The sequence below is a fragment of the Panthera uncia genome, chromosome D4, assembly GCF_023721935.1.
Source record: "Panthera uncia isolate 11264 chromosome D4, Puncia_PCG_1.0, whole genome shotgun sequence".
Classification (NCBI taxonomy): domain Eukaryota; kingdom Metazoa; phylum Chordata; class Mammalia; order Carnivora; family Felidae; genus Panthera; species Panthera uncia.
The window spans coordinates 88,064,237-88,079,144 of NC_064807.1; the positions used below are offsets into that span (position 1 = coordinate 88,064,237).

The 14,908-nt window shown below is 49.4% G+C and overlaps 1 protein-coding gene and 1 long non-coding RNA gene across 9 annotated transcripts in view; both read right to left on the minus strand.

Moving 5' to 3' along the window:
* The window catches only part of TSC1 (TSC complex subunit 1), a 50,104-nt gene extending 41,105 nt beyond the window's left edge, over positions 1-8,999 (minus strand). For 3 of the 8 annotated variants that reach the window (XM_049638187.1, XM_049638182.1, XM_049638150.1), the window contains exon 1: positions 8,764-8,998. The gene's annotated coding sequence lies outside the window, so the exon portion shown is untranslated. Of the gene's footprint in view, positions 1-2,368; positions 3,656-7,645; positions 8,409-8,430; positions 8,709-8,734 lie in introns of those variants that run through there. The other 5 variants (XM_049638192.1, XM_049638156.1, XM_049638176.1 and 2 more) reach the window with 5 other exon arrangements.
* A 1,227-nt stretch (positions 9,000-10,226) lies between these two features.
* Positions 10,227-11,175, minus strand: LOC125922800 (uncharacterized). The gene is made up of 2 exons (XR_007457794.1): positions 11,089-11,175; positions 10,227-10,423 (listed from the first exon to the last, which is right to left on the minus strand). It is a non-coding gene; the product is annotated as an uncharacterized LOC125922800 (long non-coding RNA).
* Positions 11,176-14,908: the final 3,733 nt, after the last annotated feature.

Below are 14,908 nucleotides of genomic sequence, written 5' to 3' on the forward strand. Positions count from 1 at the left end.
CCCCCCCCCCCCCCCCGCCCCGGCCCCCAAGCTAAGCATTCACCCTTAAAATGTCAGCTTATACATCTGCCCCATCAGAGAAGGCTTCCCTCCCCTCCGCTCCCGTGCCCCAGACTAGGTCAGGTCCCCTGTTATATCTGCTTAGCAGCCTATATTTCTTTGTGTCACTTGCACAACCCAATTAAATAAGCGTAATTAGTTACTGAACATGACTCCCTCACTAGAATAGAAGTTGCATCCAGGGAGGGGCAGGAACTCAGTCAGTAGCATATCTCTAGCGGCTACCACGGTCTCTGGTATGGTTGACTAAAGGGTAGGACTTAAAATATTTCTTAAATAAATGCACAAGGCTGAATTCTGCCTTTGAAACAGCACAACCTGAACCTCATCCTTCCACGTGAAGCATAAAATACTTGTGAACAGCTATCCTTTTTCTACTTTCTTCCCCTTTTTAACAAACCTTTCTGTCTTGGCAATTATCTCACATTAAATAACCACATAAAATAGGCATATACGTGTGTGCGTATATATTCCAAAGTGTTTTTTTTTTTAAACATTAATTTATTTTTGAGAGACAGAGAGAGACAGAGCACAAGCAGGGGAGGGAGAGAGAGAGGGGGAGACACAGACTCCGAAGCAGGCTCCAGGCTCTGAGCCGTCAGCACAGAGCCTGACACGGGGCTCGAACCCACCAACCGTGAGATCATGGCCCGAGCCGAAGTCGGACGCTCAACCGACGGAGCCCCCCAGGCGCCCCTATCCCAAAGTGTTTTAAAATGTGGGCCCTTCGAACTAAACGTAGGTACAGTGTAATCATGAGCCGGCAGCCCCATGAGGAGCAGGGATTACCTGTCTGGTCCCCCAGCGGGCACCCCGGGCCTACTGCAGGATCTGGCAGAGAAGAGGCAAATATACCCTGTTCGGGTCAGCAAAGATTTCACCACCTTCCCCGGTAGCCATTGCAGGGTGGGAAATAGAGCGAGAAAGCGTGCGAAAGCCCTTTGCTGGACTGTGACGTCAAAGTCGAGCTGGTGGATGGAGCACCCTCTAACAAGTAACAGCTCTTGCCCCAGACGACCGGGTAATTACATTTCCTTGGGGAGCACACTCTAGGCATGAAAATCCAACGGTCCTCGGTGGCATCGGGCAAGCGTGTGCACTTTCAAAAAGGCCAGCCAAATCATTCAGACGGGGAGTGCCTGCCTGGCCACAGTCACTCAGTCAAGTAAAGAACCAGAATTAAAACACAGAAGCCTCTACTATTCCGCATCTTAAAACCAGCTGTAGTCCAGTGAGTCATACAGACTTCCTCTTACAACTAATCTTGGTTGGACCTTTTACCTGCCTGAAAAGGAGTATCCCAGGAAGGGTGAAATTGGGATACGCACAAGATGAGACCTCGTAGCCTGCCCAGCCAAGATCGCCACCTTAGACAAAGGGACTGGCACGGGAAATCAGAATGTGTTTTGTCCAATGCTCAACACGAAGACTTCTTAAATTCTTTATCACTAGGCCAAAAAACGGCTCATCGTAACAAACTGTCATCAATCTAATGTCGACAAGTCAAAGGCGACCTGCCGTTATTTATATTTTTAACTGCTTACTGACTTATCCATTTATACTTAAATCCTGTCCTATGGAGGCACTGCTAGGTAACAGCATCCTCGTCAGGCAAGTGCAATGTGGCCTGTGAACTCCCTGACCGGAGGTGAGGAACGTTGAAGACCCTCTTTAAAGCTGTGGATGGAAACACCTTCAGAGCACAACAGGGTCAAGTCACGTTCTTAATCTTCAAGAGCCAAATCAAAAAAGAAACATGCCCCCAGATCTAGATGTTTCCTCTTTCGTATCTGACTCAAAAGACGCATTCTCACCTAGAGATGGAACTTCCTACAAGCAGTCTTTTTGAGTGAATCAATGAATGAATGAATGAATGAATGAATAAAGGGTAAGTCTGAGGAAGAAGAGGGCTCTGTGCTTTTAGTATTCTGAGATTAAACAGAAAGAGCTCAGGTCAATTTGTTTCCATAGTTCACCTTAATTTCATTCTTAAGGTGTTTACAGAGAGATGGCTTATATACTTAGGATTACACTCAAACTCCAGCTTAACAGGCACGTACAGCTGCCATCAGCAGAACCCTACACACCTTTTTTCACATCCCTCTGTCCTGGGCAAGGTGCATTACACGCTGTGAGACAGCTAAGAGCTATGCATCCCTTTATGAAATACCTAAAATGCCTTTAGAAAGTATTTTATCTGAAAACATCAGTCGAGTATTCAGACTTCTGGCACACCATGCCAAGGCATCAGGCGTGTGGCCTTCTATCCCACGATGCCTTAGAACTGCAAATCCCATCAAATAGGTACCTGCATAACATACCGCCTGAGACGATTTTATACATGCTTGTCTATGAGGTAAAAATGAAGGCAGGTGTCTCGTCACCATAACTTGCTTCCCATGCTCAAGTCTTTCATCTAAAAAATTCAAAGACAATGCAGATACGGGTTCAGGCACAGACGGACTATTTTACAGGACAGGCAGATCAGAACCATCACTGCATTATGTTAATAATGAAGATAACAGCAATAACAATACGCTGGTACACCACTGCGTTCAGCGCTGGCTCGGTAACAGTCTCGGGTGATTTCCTCGAGCAATCTTCTACCAAGTGAACAAAGCTGCCTTCAGCACAAAAGCATCCAAAAAGGGTAAGATACTAGCTGCCATTCCCTCTTCCCACGACACACAGGAAGGAGGAGAAGGGGTTAGGAGACACCACCCCGCATGTGAGCGTGAAGCACCTGATGGAGAAACCTGCCAAAACGTGTAGTTGTGGCTGACTTCCCCGCCCTCGCAGCTGCACACCCTCTCAAGGTCACGTGAACCGGGCCAGGGGAGCTCCAGATTTGCCATTCAGAATTTTTGCCATTAGGGACCTGGAAGGACAACTTGCTGAAGCTTATGCCCCATTTCAAAGGTGAGTCTTGTAGAACTTGCCTGTAGGGATGGAGCTTGGTCTCAGTAAGATAAATCTCTTCTATAAATAATAATGTTTCTTTCAGCCTGAATCAAAATTATTTACCAAGAAAATACACATCAGACAAGTATCATGCATGTTTCAAACAGCCACTCTACCGAGCTTCCCCTAAAAGAAATCTGAGCAAACTGCAAGATTTCTTTAAGTTTCAAGTTCCTAGGACTAAAACAGAAATACCCCAGGAGAATCAAAGGGCACAGGCTTTGACACTTCAGGATAGTGGTTCTCAAATGTGGTCCCAGCAACAGCAGCATCACCTGGGGCTTTGTTAGAAATGCAGACCCCTGGGCCTTGTGCCACACCTCTGAATCAGGAACTGTGAGGGTGGGGTCTTCTGGGGGATTCTGATGCCCTTATTAAAGGTGAGAACCACTGGCCCAGGAAGCAGAAGGATGAAGCCAAAAAACACTAAAAATATAAATTTGGGGGCGCCTACGTGGCTCAGTTGGTTAAGCGTCCTACTTCGGCTCAGGTCATGATCTCGCAGTCTGTGAGTTCAAGCCCCACGTCAGGTTCTGTGCTGACAGTTCAGAGCCTGGAGCCTGCTTCAGATTCTGTGTCTGTCTGTCTGTCTGTCTGTCTCTCTCTCTCTCTCTGCCCCTCTCCTGCTCACACACACTCTCTCTCTCAAAAATAAAAACATAAAAATAACCACGTCAGGTTCTGTGCTGCAGCTCAGAGCCTGGAGCCTGCTTCGGATTCTGTGTCCCCCTCTCTCTCCGCCCCACCCCTGCTTGTGCTCTGTCTCTCTCTGTCCTTCAGAAATGAATGAACATAAAAAAAAATTTTTAATAAATAAAAAAAACATTTAAAAAGCCACAAAAATACACATATATATTTAATATATAATTTTAAAAATAATTTGAGGTTCAAAGGGAAAAAAATACATAGTGCCTAAACCTTGGAAAAAAGCCCAGTGGAATTCTGCCAGGTGCTAAAGGTACCAGCACAGACTGAACTCCAAGCCTGACAAGCACTTAGCAAGTTACATACCTGAGATCTCCACTTCTAATTTTTTTTAATGTGGCATTCAAGTCGAATTCCCTGACAAGTGTAAAGAATCATTCAATAGAAGTTTAACAAGATAATGTACAACCCAAACAGTACACAGGTCCACCTCTGAAAGGCTTGGGCCTTTCCCACCTACTGGTTTAAAAACAAAAAAAAAGTTTTTAATAAAGCCCAAGTCCATTTTTAAGAGGAATAATCTGTCTAGAATAAGCAGCTGGGCTGCAAGCTGGGTCTATAAAGTTCCTGATTGGATCTGTATGAATTGTTTGGTGGTGACAGGACAGGAAGGGATATTTGGTCCAAAGCTTCCAGCAGATTTTCAGAGGGGAACTGAGGCACCCCAAAAGTTAAGAACCACTAACTTATGAATGAGTTTATGAGATTAGCAGTTCGTGTCACTTATCAAAGCGAAAGATGAAATGTTTGGGCTTCGAAGTCAACCAACAGGGTTCAAATCCCAGTTGAGAAGCTGTGAAAGTGACCTTAGGCCTCAGTTTCCCCATCTTCCTCACCTGTCTCTTAAGACTGTGGGAAGGGTTAACGGGGATCATGCATGTAAAATAGCACCGTGTCAGGCACATAAGTACTCAGTAAATACAAACCTGATTATAACAATATTACTACTAAATGAAATGTATTGCTGGGTACATGAAGCTTCAGTCTACCCATGTAACAACTTGTATGTGCAACATTGATAAAACCATTCTATAACTCGAAATGGATACACTTCATGTTTGCTGCTGTGCTCCGTCAACTATTCAAAGTAGCACTGGTCTTAATGCAGACATTAAGGTCACTGTATCTGTTCTTTCTTATCACCCCCTACTGAGCCTGCCATCACCAACAGAAAGGCAAAACTGTCCCCGGTTACTCAAATAATGCTTCGTGGTCTCTCCTACCATTATCTTTACTTTAGAAAGTGACCTGTGAATTCTAGGCCAGTCACTACCAGGCCTTGTTTCGTATCAAGGCTGGGGTTTTAAGGCACTTTACTCATTAGATGACAATCTGAATTCATTCAACCTTAAAAAGTTTTCTGTTACCTTTTGCTGGTTCCCAGGACAGAACAAAAGTTAGCACTGCACAAGGGACAAGAAGAAACTGGCGAGGTCCTAAGATCATATATCTTTAATATATATATATATATATATATTTTATTCTCCCCCCCCAAAACAGAGACATTAGATATTAAATGACTAACTTCTAGTAACTATAGGCTTAAAAAGTAAACCAGAAAAAGGATAATCTCAAATTGCTGATGGCAGACCTCTTTCAGACCAATTTAAATGGCCAAAAATGAGGAGTATTGTCAAGCAAACTAAATTATACTAAACACAGGGGAGGAATCTCAAGTGTGAGTATATGTTAATTATACACACACATATTTTTAAAGCAAAAAGCTACAGGTTTGAATGTTACTGAGTATACTTTGCTTTCATGCTTAAGCTCAGCTCCTTACATGACAAACAAAACTAATATAAATAAAACCAATCTCTCAAAGAGAGATTTATAATGTGAAGAATTTACAGGGGGTAACCTCTTAAAGCATCATGTAATACAAAAGAAAGGATACAGAAGTCATCACTCACTGGGTCGGGCTAAGGGTCACCAATGCGCTTAGTTATTTTTAAATTTTTAATGTTTAATTATTTTTGAGAGATACAAAGACAGAGCACAAGCGGGGGAGGAGCAGAGAGAGAGGGAGACACAGAATCCAGAGCAGGCTCCAGGCTCCGAGCTGTCAGCGCAGAGCCCGACGCGGGGCTGGAACTCACGAACCGCGAGATCATGACCTGAGCCGAAGTTGGACGCTTAACCGACTGAGCCACTCAGGCGCCCCAATGTGCTTAGTTATTATAAAGCCGTTAACACTTTGAGTCAATCAACTGAGTCAAAATGTTTAACTGAAGCCCCGGGAGGACTTGAAATCCCAGAAATTCAGACTTAGAAACACTCTAATTCACAAGCCAACTCTCTTACTTCACAGACGAAGAAGCTTAAGCTTAGAGAACTTCGATGGCTTGTTAAAAGTCAAGAGCTATCTGATTTTTAGCAAAGGCCTAAAACAGTTGATGCATCGCTGTACTTGGTTCCTCTGCATCCAAGAGTATACCGTTAATTCCAGGAAAAGCTAGTCCACTGTGGCTTGGAACCTGGAAAAGAACATACCTGTACCCTAACAAATGGTGAAAGAAGGACAGAGCTACGGGATCAAGTCAACTGTAATTCAGAGCCCAAAACTCACCCAGCACTACACACCCACCGAAGGGTAGAAACTATCTTAGGAAATGCCTTTGCAATAAATTATACATCAAAGGAAAAATAGCCAAACTGATACTCGAAGCCACTGGTCCTCAACGTCTGGCGTACATCAGAATCACCTACAACTGCCTCCAAAATATATACCCAGGGTATCCTTGGAGAGCAAGCATGGGGGCCCGTGTACTATGGGGCTGGACATCTGCGCATGGAGGTTCTGATGAACACGACTGCTTGAGATCGCTTGTTCCCGGCGATTTTGTGATTCCGTAAACATTACACAGACAGGTATATCTTTGATTTGCCCTGGGAAGACTGTTCAGTTTCGGCCCACAAATGACACCAAGCATGCACAAAACGCATCGGATTACGCCGCAACAGTAGCCGTGTGACATGCCCTCACTCTTAACCCAGGGAGGAAGGGTACGAGCGAGTCACAGGATCCGAGACACTCCAAGTCAGTGAAGCGGGGTACTGAAGGCCTGTAGCCGCCCAAGAGTCTGTCTAACTAGGAATTTAGAAACACACGAAGCCCTCAGGACACGAGGAAACGCACGAAGTGAAGAAAGCTTCCATCATCCACCTTTCCAGGCACCTGATGGAAGAGGGTTTTAGGTAAGATATTAACTTTAGTAAGAGGATATTTTCATTTTACATCGTCTATAAATTGCCCTTAAGTTTACACCAGGTGGTTAGGGGAAGACTTCGCTGCTCCCCAGGGCGATAGCGGAGAACGTTTCAGTGTTTCTGAGGGGCTTCATTTGCCTGATGCACGACTGTTACAGGTACGTTTCCCTACACAACCCTAAATCAGCCCTCCCATTTGCATACTCCAGGTTTACTCAGGAATGTTCAACTTCAGAATCACAGGTGGCTGCTCGGCAAATCAAGGGCTCCCCGAAGACTCGGTTTTATAAATGCTTCCTGAAATTTACAGCCCCGCCTCGCCGGCCTGTTTGAATTCCGATGACTCCAAGCGGATCCCGAAATTGTAAATCAAAGCATCTCAGAAGAGTATTATTCTATTTTAGTACTTTTACAGCTTACTCTATGCAAAGCGAAGTGCTATTTCCAGGCTTTCTATTAACACAACACAAAACAAACAAACAAAAAAAAAAAACCAGCAAGGATTTTAGTAGGACTTGTTTCTGCAGTAAACGTGTCCTTTTACAAAAACATCACACACTTGCCGGCCTAACTTAGACTAACGTGTTGACAAGCACAAGGGCTGCCATCCCCAGCAAAGCTCAGGTGTAGGAGCCCCTGTGGCTGTTGGAGCCCCCACAGCTGGACACAACGCACCCCCCTTCAACGTGAGACGCGCACGCACAGGCACCTGCGCACAAACTCTGGCCGATCGCTTCCAGCCACTCGGTTAGAACGACAGGCCGGCTTCGGTCAAGCGGGAGCAGCAACGAGGCCAGGAGCACCGGCCTGGGGCCCACAGCGGCACGCCCTGGGGACGGGACCCTGGGCCACCAGCCCTGATCTCTCCGGGCCTCAGTTTCCTCCCCTGGGAAATGGAGGCGTCAGCAGCGGCCGCCTCTCCCCTTCGTCGCAGGGACTGCAGGAGGGAGAGGGCGACCGCTGGGCACCGACTCGCCCCGGGAGCGCCCCCTCCCACGCTGCCGCCCGGCCCCCGAGTCCAAAACACGCGGAGCACAACTCTCTCGCAGGGAGCACAAAGAGCTTCAATCCTCCGAGGTCTCTCGGGCCGCGGGCTCGTCGTCTTCCAGTTCCGCGAACGAATGAATGAGCGTCTAGCAGCGGCTCCGCAAGCAGCTGGCTGTCGCCTAGGGTCCGCCTCGGCCGACTGGAAGTGACTGTCTCTGACCGTCAATCAGGCACCCGCGAGCACACGCGGAGCGAGGCACCCCAGTCCCGCAAATTCCAGCGGACGCGCCCGGAGTCCAGGCGGGTCCCCGAAGCCCACGGGCCGCCTCCATTCATTCTCCGCCCCACCCCCGGCCCCCCTCCGGAAGCCCCGGCACCAGCCGCCCTCCCCCACCGGCCCTGCCCCTCCGGCCGGGGGTGGGGGGGGGGTCTCTCCCCTGCCCTCCGCACCCCGCGGGAGCCTGTCACCCCGCCAAGCGAGGGGGCTGGCGAAGGGGCCCGCCTCACCCCTGCCCTCGGCACCGCGCCCCGGGGGTGCAGCCGTGCCCTCGGCCGCCGAGGAGGGGCGAGGTGCTGGTCCGGCCCGCCTCTCCTCCCCGGGGACTCGCCAGCTCTGCGGGGCCCCGCCAGAGGTAGCACGTAATCAGAGGGAGGGGACAGCCCTCCGGACACCCCTTCCCGGGCTTCCCTCTCCGGCAAGGGAGCCCCTTGCCCCAGCCCCTCGGGGCCCCCCCCCCGACCGGGGTAGTGGTGCCAGGGGTGCCCCGAGAAGCCCCCGTGGAAAGGAGGGGGGCGACACCCCCATACTCACCCACCGTCTCCTCCCCCTCAGCTGTTTACCTCACAGTTCCTCCAGCCTACAGGGCGCCGCCATCTTGGACGTACAGCACCTCCCCCGTCGTGAAAGGCCCACGGACGCTGCGGCCTCCGCCACGAAAAAGAGTGCCCGGCTGGGCCTCACCTCCCCCTCGACCCCAGCGGCAGATGACCGCGGCCGGCAGCCCCGTTGGACGGAAGAGGCCGTCCTGCTCATTACCGGTGGTGAGAACCAGCCGAGAAAGAACGCAGGAGAGTTTGTAACGTAGGGGGGGGGCGGGGACGGGCGGAAGGATCCCGAAAGGAGGCCGCTGAGAGATCTTGTGACTCTGAAGGAGGCGAAAAGAAGGGCCGGCGCGGCGGGAGGAGCCACGCGAGGGAGCGAGGGGCGGGGCGGAGGTCACGTGCTCGGGCGGGCGGGAGGGGCCGTGCAAGAGGCGTAAACAAGGTGGCCCGGCTGGGTGTGGTTGGGGTGCCTGCTGCCTTCCCCCTCGTCCCCTCTGCCCTTGCAGACCCGGTTGTTCCCTCCTCCCCCCCGGCCCCCTTCCCGGGGTCTCTCTCTCTCTCTCTGTAACCCGCCGCAGAGCCGCGATCGTGTTTCCCAAAGAGCCCCTGGGGCCCGCGTGGGTGAAGGGTCCGCTCTGGAGCCTTGGGGGAGTGGCTTTTCACTCCATCCGGGCAGCCTTCGTTCCTTTGCAGAATATTCGCAAAACCCCACCTCTGGGACTGTGAAGAAAGAACCACACTGGCGCCTGCCCTCAGGTTGCCAACGCCTCAGACCTGATCACGACAGTTGTGGACAACCACCCTAATCGGAGCAGACAGCTTGGAAATGAAGCAGCCTTAATTCCGTCCCTTCTATTTCCTAGCTGTCTATCGGCTAGACCTGACAAGTCTTAAAGTCGGCGGGGGCCTCAGTTTCTTCCTCTGGGAAATGAGCATCACAGCATTCCTCAACTGAGAATTCAAGCCCCGAGCATAGTAAAATGCTCAACAGGTGATGTTCTTTATCAGAGGCCAGAGCAGCATGACAGAGCAGGCAGAGAGTGAGATGAGCCTAACGGAATTTGAAAGGCTTTTTGAAGGAGTGGGCATCTGCTTTGTTTTTAAAGGAAAGGTAGGTTTTATGAAATAGAAATGGGAGAGGCGGTTGGGAGGCCGAAAGCACCAACGAATCAAGAGCCTGGAGGCAGTAAGTGCTGGGTGCCTTCTGGGAATAACAAGTTTTGTCATGGGAACCAATTGGGTCACAATGCCAGGCAGCTTGCGATGCAAGGGGCCAGGTGCATCAGGGGCCAGAACAGTGGGTGCTGTCGGAATTTGGAGAGGCCCAGTGTAGTCCCAGGTGGGGCTGCTGCTAGCTTGTCTGGTGCTTTGTGAGAATTAGACACCCCTTCTGAGACCGTAGCCCATGTGAGCAGAGCCCAGGGTGTATTTCAGCCCTGTCCTCTAGCCCCCAATCCTTCTGGATTGAGCAGTGCACAGCCTTTATAACCATGCTGGTTTATGGGGCAGGTGGGCGTTGAGCTGGGGATTCAACCAGTCTAACGTGGTTATGGAGGCAGTTGGGGGAAGCCAAGAGTTCTTGATTCAAACGGACCAGAGCTTGAGTGCAGGTTTCTGCTGTCGTACGAACGGACTCAGCCTTCGTTTCCTCATCCACAACATGGAGTGATAATAATGTCTGCAGAGTGGGGATTTGAGGTTAAATCAGTGAGACGTTAAGATATAACTAGGGTAAAACCTAGTTCCATAAATGTTACTTCTGGGGGCGCCTGGGTGGCTCAGTGGGTTAAGCGTCAGACTTCAGCTCGGGTCATGATCTCATGGCCCCTGAGTTCGAGCTGTCAGCACAGAGCCCAGAGCCTGCTTCGGAGTCTGTGTCTCCCTCTCTCTCTGCCCCTTGGCCACTTGCACTGAGATTCTCTTTCTCTCTCAAAAATAAATAAACATTAAAATTTTTTTTTAAAAAATAAATGTTACTTATGTTACCATGTTGATTGTGTTCATGGCCAGCATCCATCACTCCCAGGAGCTGGTCCACCAAATACTGAACTCTATGTAGCCACCCAAGGGCCATCAGCTGGGGGGGTGGGGGGGGGTGGGATCCAGAGATGAAAAGGTTGGGGGAAAAGGGGAAGGATCTGGTTTCTCCACAAACCATTTGGCAGGAAGGACCACACTGCCTTTGCATGCACGCCAGGGCCGGGACTCAAGTGCATTCAGAGATTTCTCAGTCCAGGGATTGGAGGGCCCAGGTTAAGGGGCGGAGTCGAGGGCCAGGCACTGCCCTAGAGTTCTGACCCAGGAACCTCCCTCCCTCCCCCCAATTTTCCTTAGCGCTCTGACCTCATCCTGCTGGAATGTTCTTCTCCGTGGAAGGGAGCAGTGATCCATGGAGCTCATCAACTCCTGGCCCTCAAGGGGGGCCCGAACTACGTTGTTACTGTTTATACAGTGTCTGGAAGAAGAATGGTAATTGTTCTCTCAATATGGACCACCAGGGGCTTGTGTGACAAGAGGCCAGAAAGAAAAGGCGGAGGCAGCCCAGCCACCATCCCCAGCCTCTCTTAGTCCAGGCTACCTGGATATTTTTTTCTCTAAAAGTCATGGGTCGCCTGTCTGAACGTGACAAGAAACAAAGGAGCTGAGCCGGTGTAGACAGGTGGTGCTGACTGGATAGACGGGGTAGTCTTCCCCTGCATTAGTCTGTGCGACATCTCCCCCTCCCCTTCCGAGGGACAACCACAGTACCACCCTCGAGCCACGGGGGGCACTTGGACCCGGCCTGGCCAATCCCCATCATCTAGCCAAAGAGATTGGCCGTTGGACACGTGACTTGAGCTGGACCAATCAGGGTACTTCCCTGAGTCTATATATGGATACTAAAGAGAGATTGTGTCTTGCCTCGGGTCACTAAACCCAGATGAAGAAGCTGTGACCCTCCACGTCCCCATCTCCTACAACAAACTCAGAAGTCCAGCCAAATGATGGAAAAAACCTAGATGGAGACCAAGACGAGATGGAAAAAGAAATATAATTCGCTATCTCCTGAATTTTCAGAGTCCTGGAAAAAAGCCTGCTTTCACCCTTCTGTATGTGGCCTCATGCCACTCACCCTGCCTCCAGTGGCCACACATCTACAGGGCTAAGTCCAAGTTTCTGGCAGTAGCCTCCACAGAGCCCTGGAACCCCATCTCAGCAGCAGCCCCTCGCTGTTTAGCACTGTGTCCAAAAGACCAAGATTATATGTGTATACACTATATACATATATGACCATGCACGTATCTATGCATGTACTTTTAACTTACATAAATGGTTTATGTTTGTGGTGGCAGTTTGTTTCTGACCTTTTGCCCCACTCACTGTTGTTTTGAAGCTCCGTGCATGATGCTCTGTATGCATCTAGCCAGTAGCTTCTAATGGCTGACAATTATTCAGCGATACGGATCTACACTGATCGGCCCTCCACTCTCCCAGGGAGGGAATGATACCCACGGTGCCATCTGAAACACAGGGAGGAACATGCTGTACTGATACGGCTGAGAATGTCTTTGGGATGTATATCTAGGAGTAAAACTGGTGGACTTAACTTTGTTGTTGTTTTTAGAGAATTTTTTTAAATTTTGTTGGGGTATAATTGATATACAAAAAAATTGCACACATTTAATTGCACACACATCTGGATGACTGCCCACAAAGGCCCACACCCATGATACCATCACCACAACCAAGGTACTAAACACACCCGTCACCTCCAAAAATTTTGCACGGACTTACCACCAAATTGTTCTCCAGAATGGCTGCCCCAGTCTACTGTCCACAAAAATGCCCACATCCCTGCCAACACTTGGCATCGACTGGCTCTTTCATGTTTTCAGTAAACTAGGGCTATACTGACATGTTCTTATTTTGTTTTGTTTTTAATTTTTAACGTTTATTTTTGAGAGAGAGAAAGCGCGCACAAACGTGGGCACACGCATGGAGGAGAGGCAGAGAGAGGGAGACGGAGGTTCCAAAATGGGCTCCGCACTGACAACAGAGAGCCCGATCTGGGGCTCGAACTCACAAACCGGGAGATCATGACCTGAGTCAAAGTCGGACGCTCAACTGACTGAGCCACCCGGGCACCCCTGACATGTTCTTTTTTTTTTTTTTTTTTTTTTTTTTCAACATTTATTTATTTTTGAGACAGAGAGAGACAGAGCATGAACGGGGGAAGGGCAGAGAGAGAGGGAGACACAGAATCAGAAGCAGGCTCCAGGCTCTGAGCCATCAGCCCAGAGCCTGACGCGGGGCTCGAACTCACGGACCGCGAGATCGTGACCTGAGCTGAAGTCGGACGCTCAACCGACTGAGCCACCCGGGCGCCCCTGACATGTTCTTGTTTAATTTACCACCCTCTATTAGTGAGACGGAGCATTTCTTCATATTCTTGTTAAGCTGTGGGTTTCTTCCTCTATAAATTGCTGATTCTTATCTTTTGGCCATTTTCCCAATAGAGTTACTATCTTTCCCTTGTTGATTTGTGGGAGCACCGTCTCTGTTTTAGGTGTGTGCCCCCTTGTTGGCTACAGATATTTCCAATGTTTCCCCCAGTCTGTTATCATCCTAGTAACTGTAACTGTATTGTATTACATTGGAAGAGAGACATTAATCCTGATGTTATCAAACTCATCTCCCTTTTTTTTTTTTTTTTTTTTGAGACTTACACTTTGGGTTTTTTGAGGTTTTGCTTAAGAATGTCCTTTCCAAGTGGTGCCTGGATGGCTCAGTTGATTAAGCATCTGACTTTGACTCAGGTCATGATCTCACAGTTCGTGAGTTCAAGCCCTGCATTGGGCTCTGTGCTGACAGCTCGGAGCCTGGAGCCTGCTTTGGATTCTTGCCTCCCTCTCCCGCAGTTTGTGAGTTGGAGCCCCACATCAGCCTCCCCACTGTTGGCACAGAGCCTGCTTCAGATCCTCCGTCCCCCTCTCTCTCTGCTCTTCCCTGGCTTGTTCATGCTCCCCACCCCCCACCCCGTCAAAAATAAATAAACATTAAAAAAAAAAAAAAAAAAGATTGCCCTTTCCAGGGCGCCTGGGCAGCTCAGTCAGTTAAGTGTCCGACTTTTGATTTCAGCTCAGGTCATGATTTCATGGTTCATGAGTTCGAGCCCTGCATCAGGCTCTGCACTTGACAGTGTGGAAGCTGCCTGGGATTCTCTCTCTCTTCCTCTCTCTCTGTCTCTCCCTGCCATCTCTAAATAAATAAATAAATAAACTTAAAAAAAAAAAAAAGAAAAAAGAATGCCCTTTCCAATCCTTTTCTTAGTCAGAAAGGAGAATTGGCCTTGGTGGCCACAGGTGGGCAGTAACAGAACAGATTGCCTGGTGAGGCCAGAGAGGCCCGGGTGAGTCAGGATCCTGGGTCGACAACCCAGCCGTGTGGCCTGGATGAGTCACTGGGCAATCTCGGTGTCTCCACTGGGAAAATGGGGATGAGACCAATACCTTAAATACCCAATTCTTAGGGTTGCTGGGACAGCTCGGTATGAGACACATGTCAATGCTCGGAGGGTGCCTGCCACGGCGTGGGCGTCAATAAATATTGTTATTCCTGTTACCTGCTGTATGAGTGTCCTCCGACTGCCCTAACAAATTACCCCAAGCAGGGGGGTGCTGAAAACAGTAGAAATGTATTCCCTCACCATTCTGGAAGCCAGAAGTCTGAGAGCAAGGTGTGGGCAGGGTTGGCTCATTCTGGAGGCTCTGATGGAAAATGTGTTCCGTGCCTCTCTCCTGCCTCATGATGGTGCGGCAGACTTTGACCTTCTGTGGTCTGTAGCTGTGTCACTCATGTCTCTGCATCTGTCTTCATGTGACCTTCTCCTCGGTGTGTGTCCGCTTGTCTTCTTATAAGGATACCAGTCACCGGATTCAGGGCCCACATTAACCTAGCATGATTTCATCTGAACTGCACTATACCCGTAAAGACCCTATGTCCAAATAAGGCCACATTCTGTGGTTCCAGGTAGACATGAATTGGTGGGGGGGGGGGGGGGGGAGACACCATTCAATCCTCTACACCTGCTTTCAAGGAGCATAGAGTCCAGCAGATGAGATGGGAAAGGGACTGATCATACTGTGATTCAGAGCCAGGTCCAGCCCAGGAATAACAGGCAAAG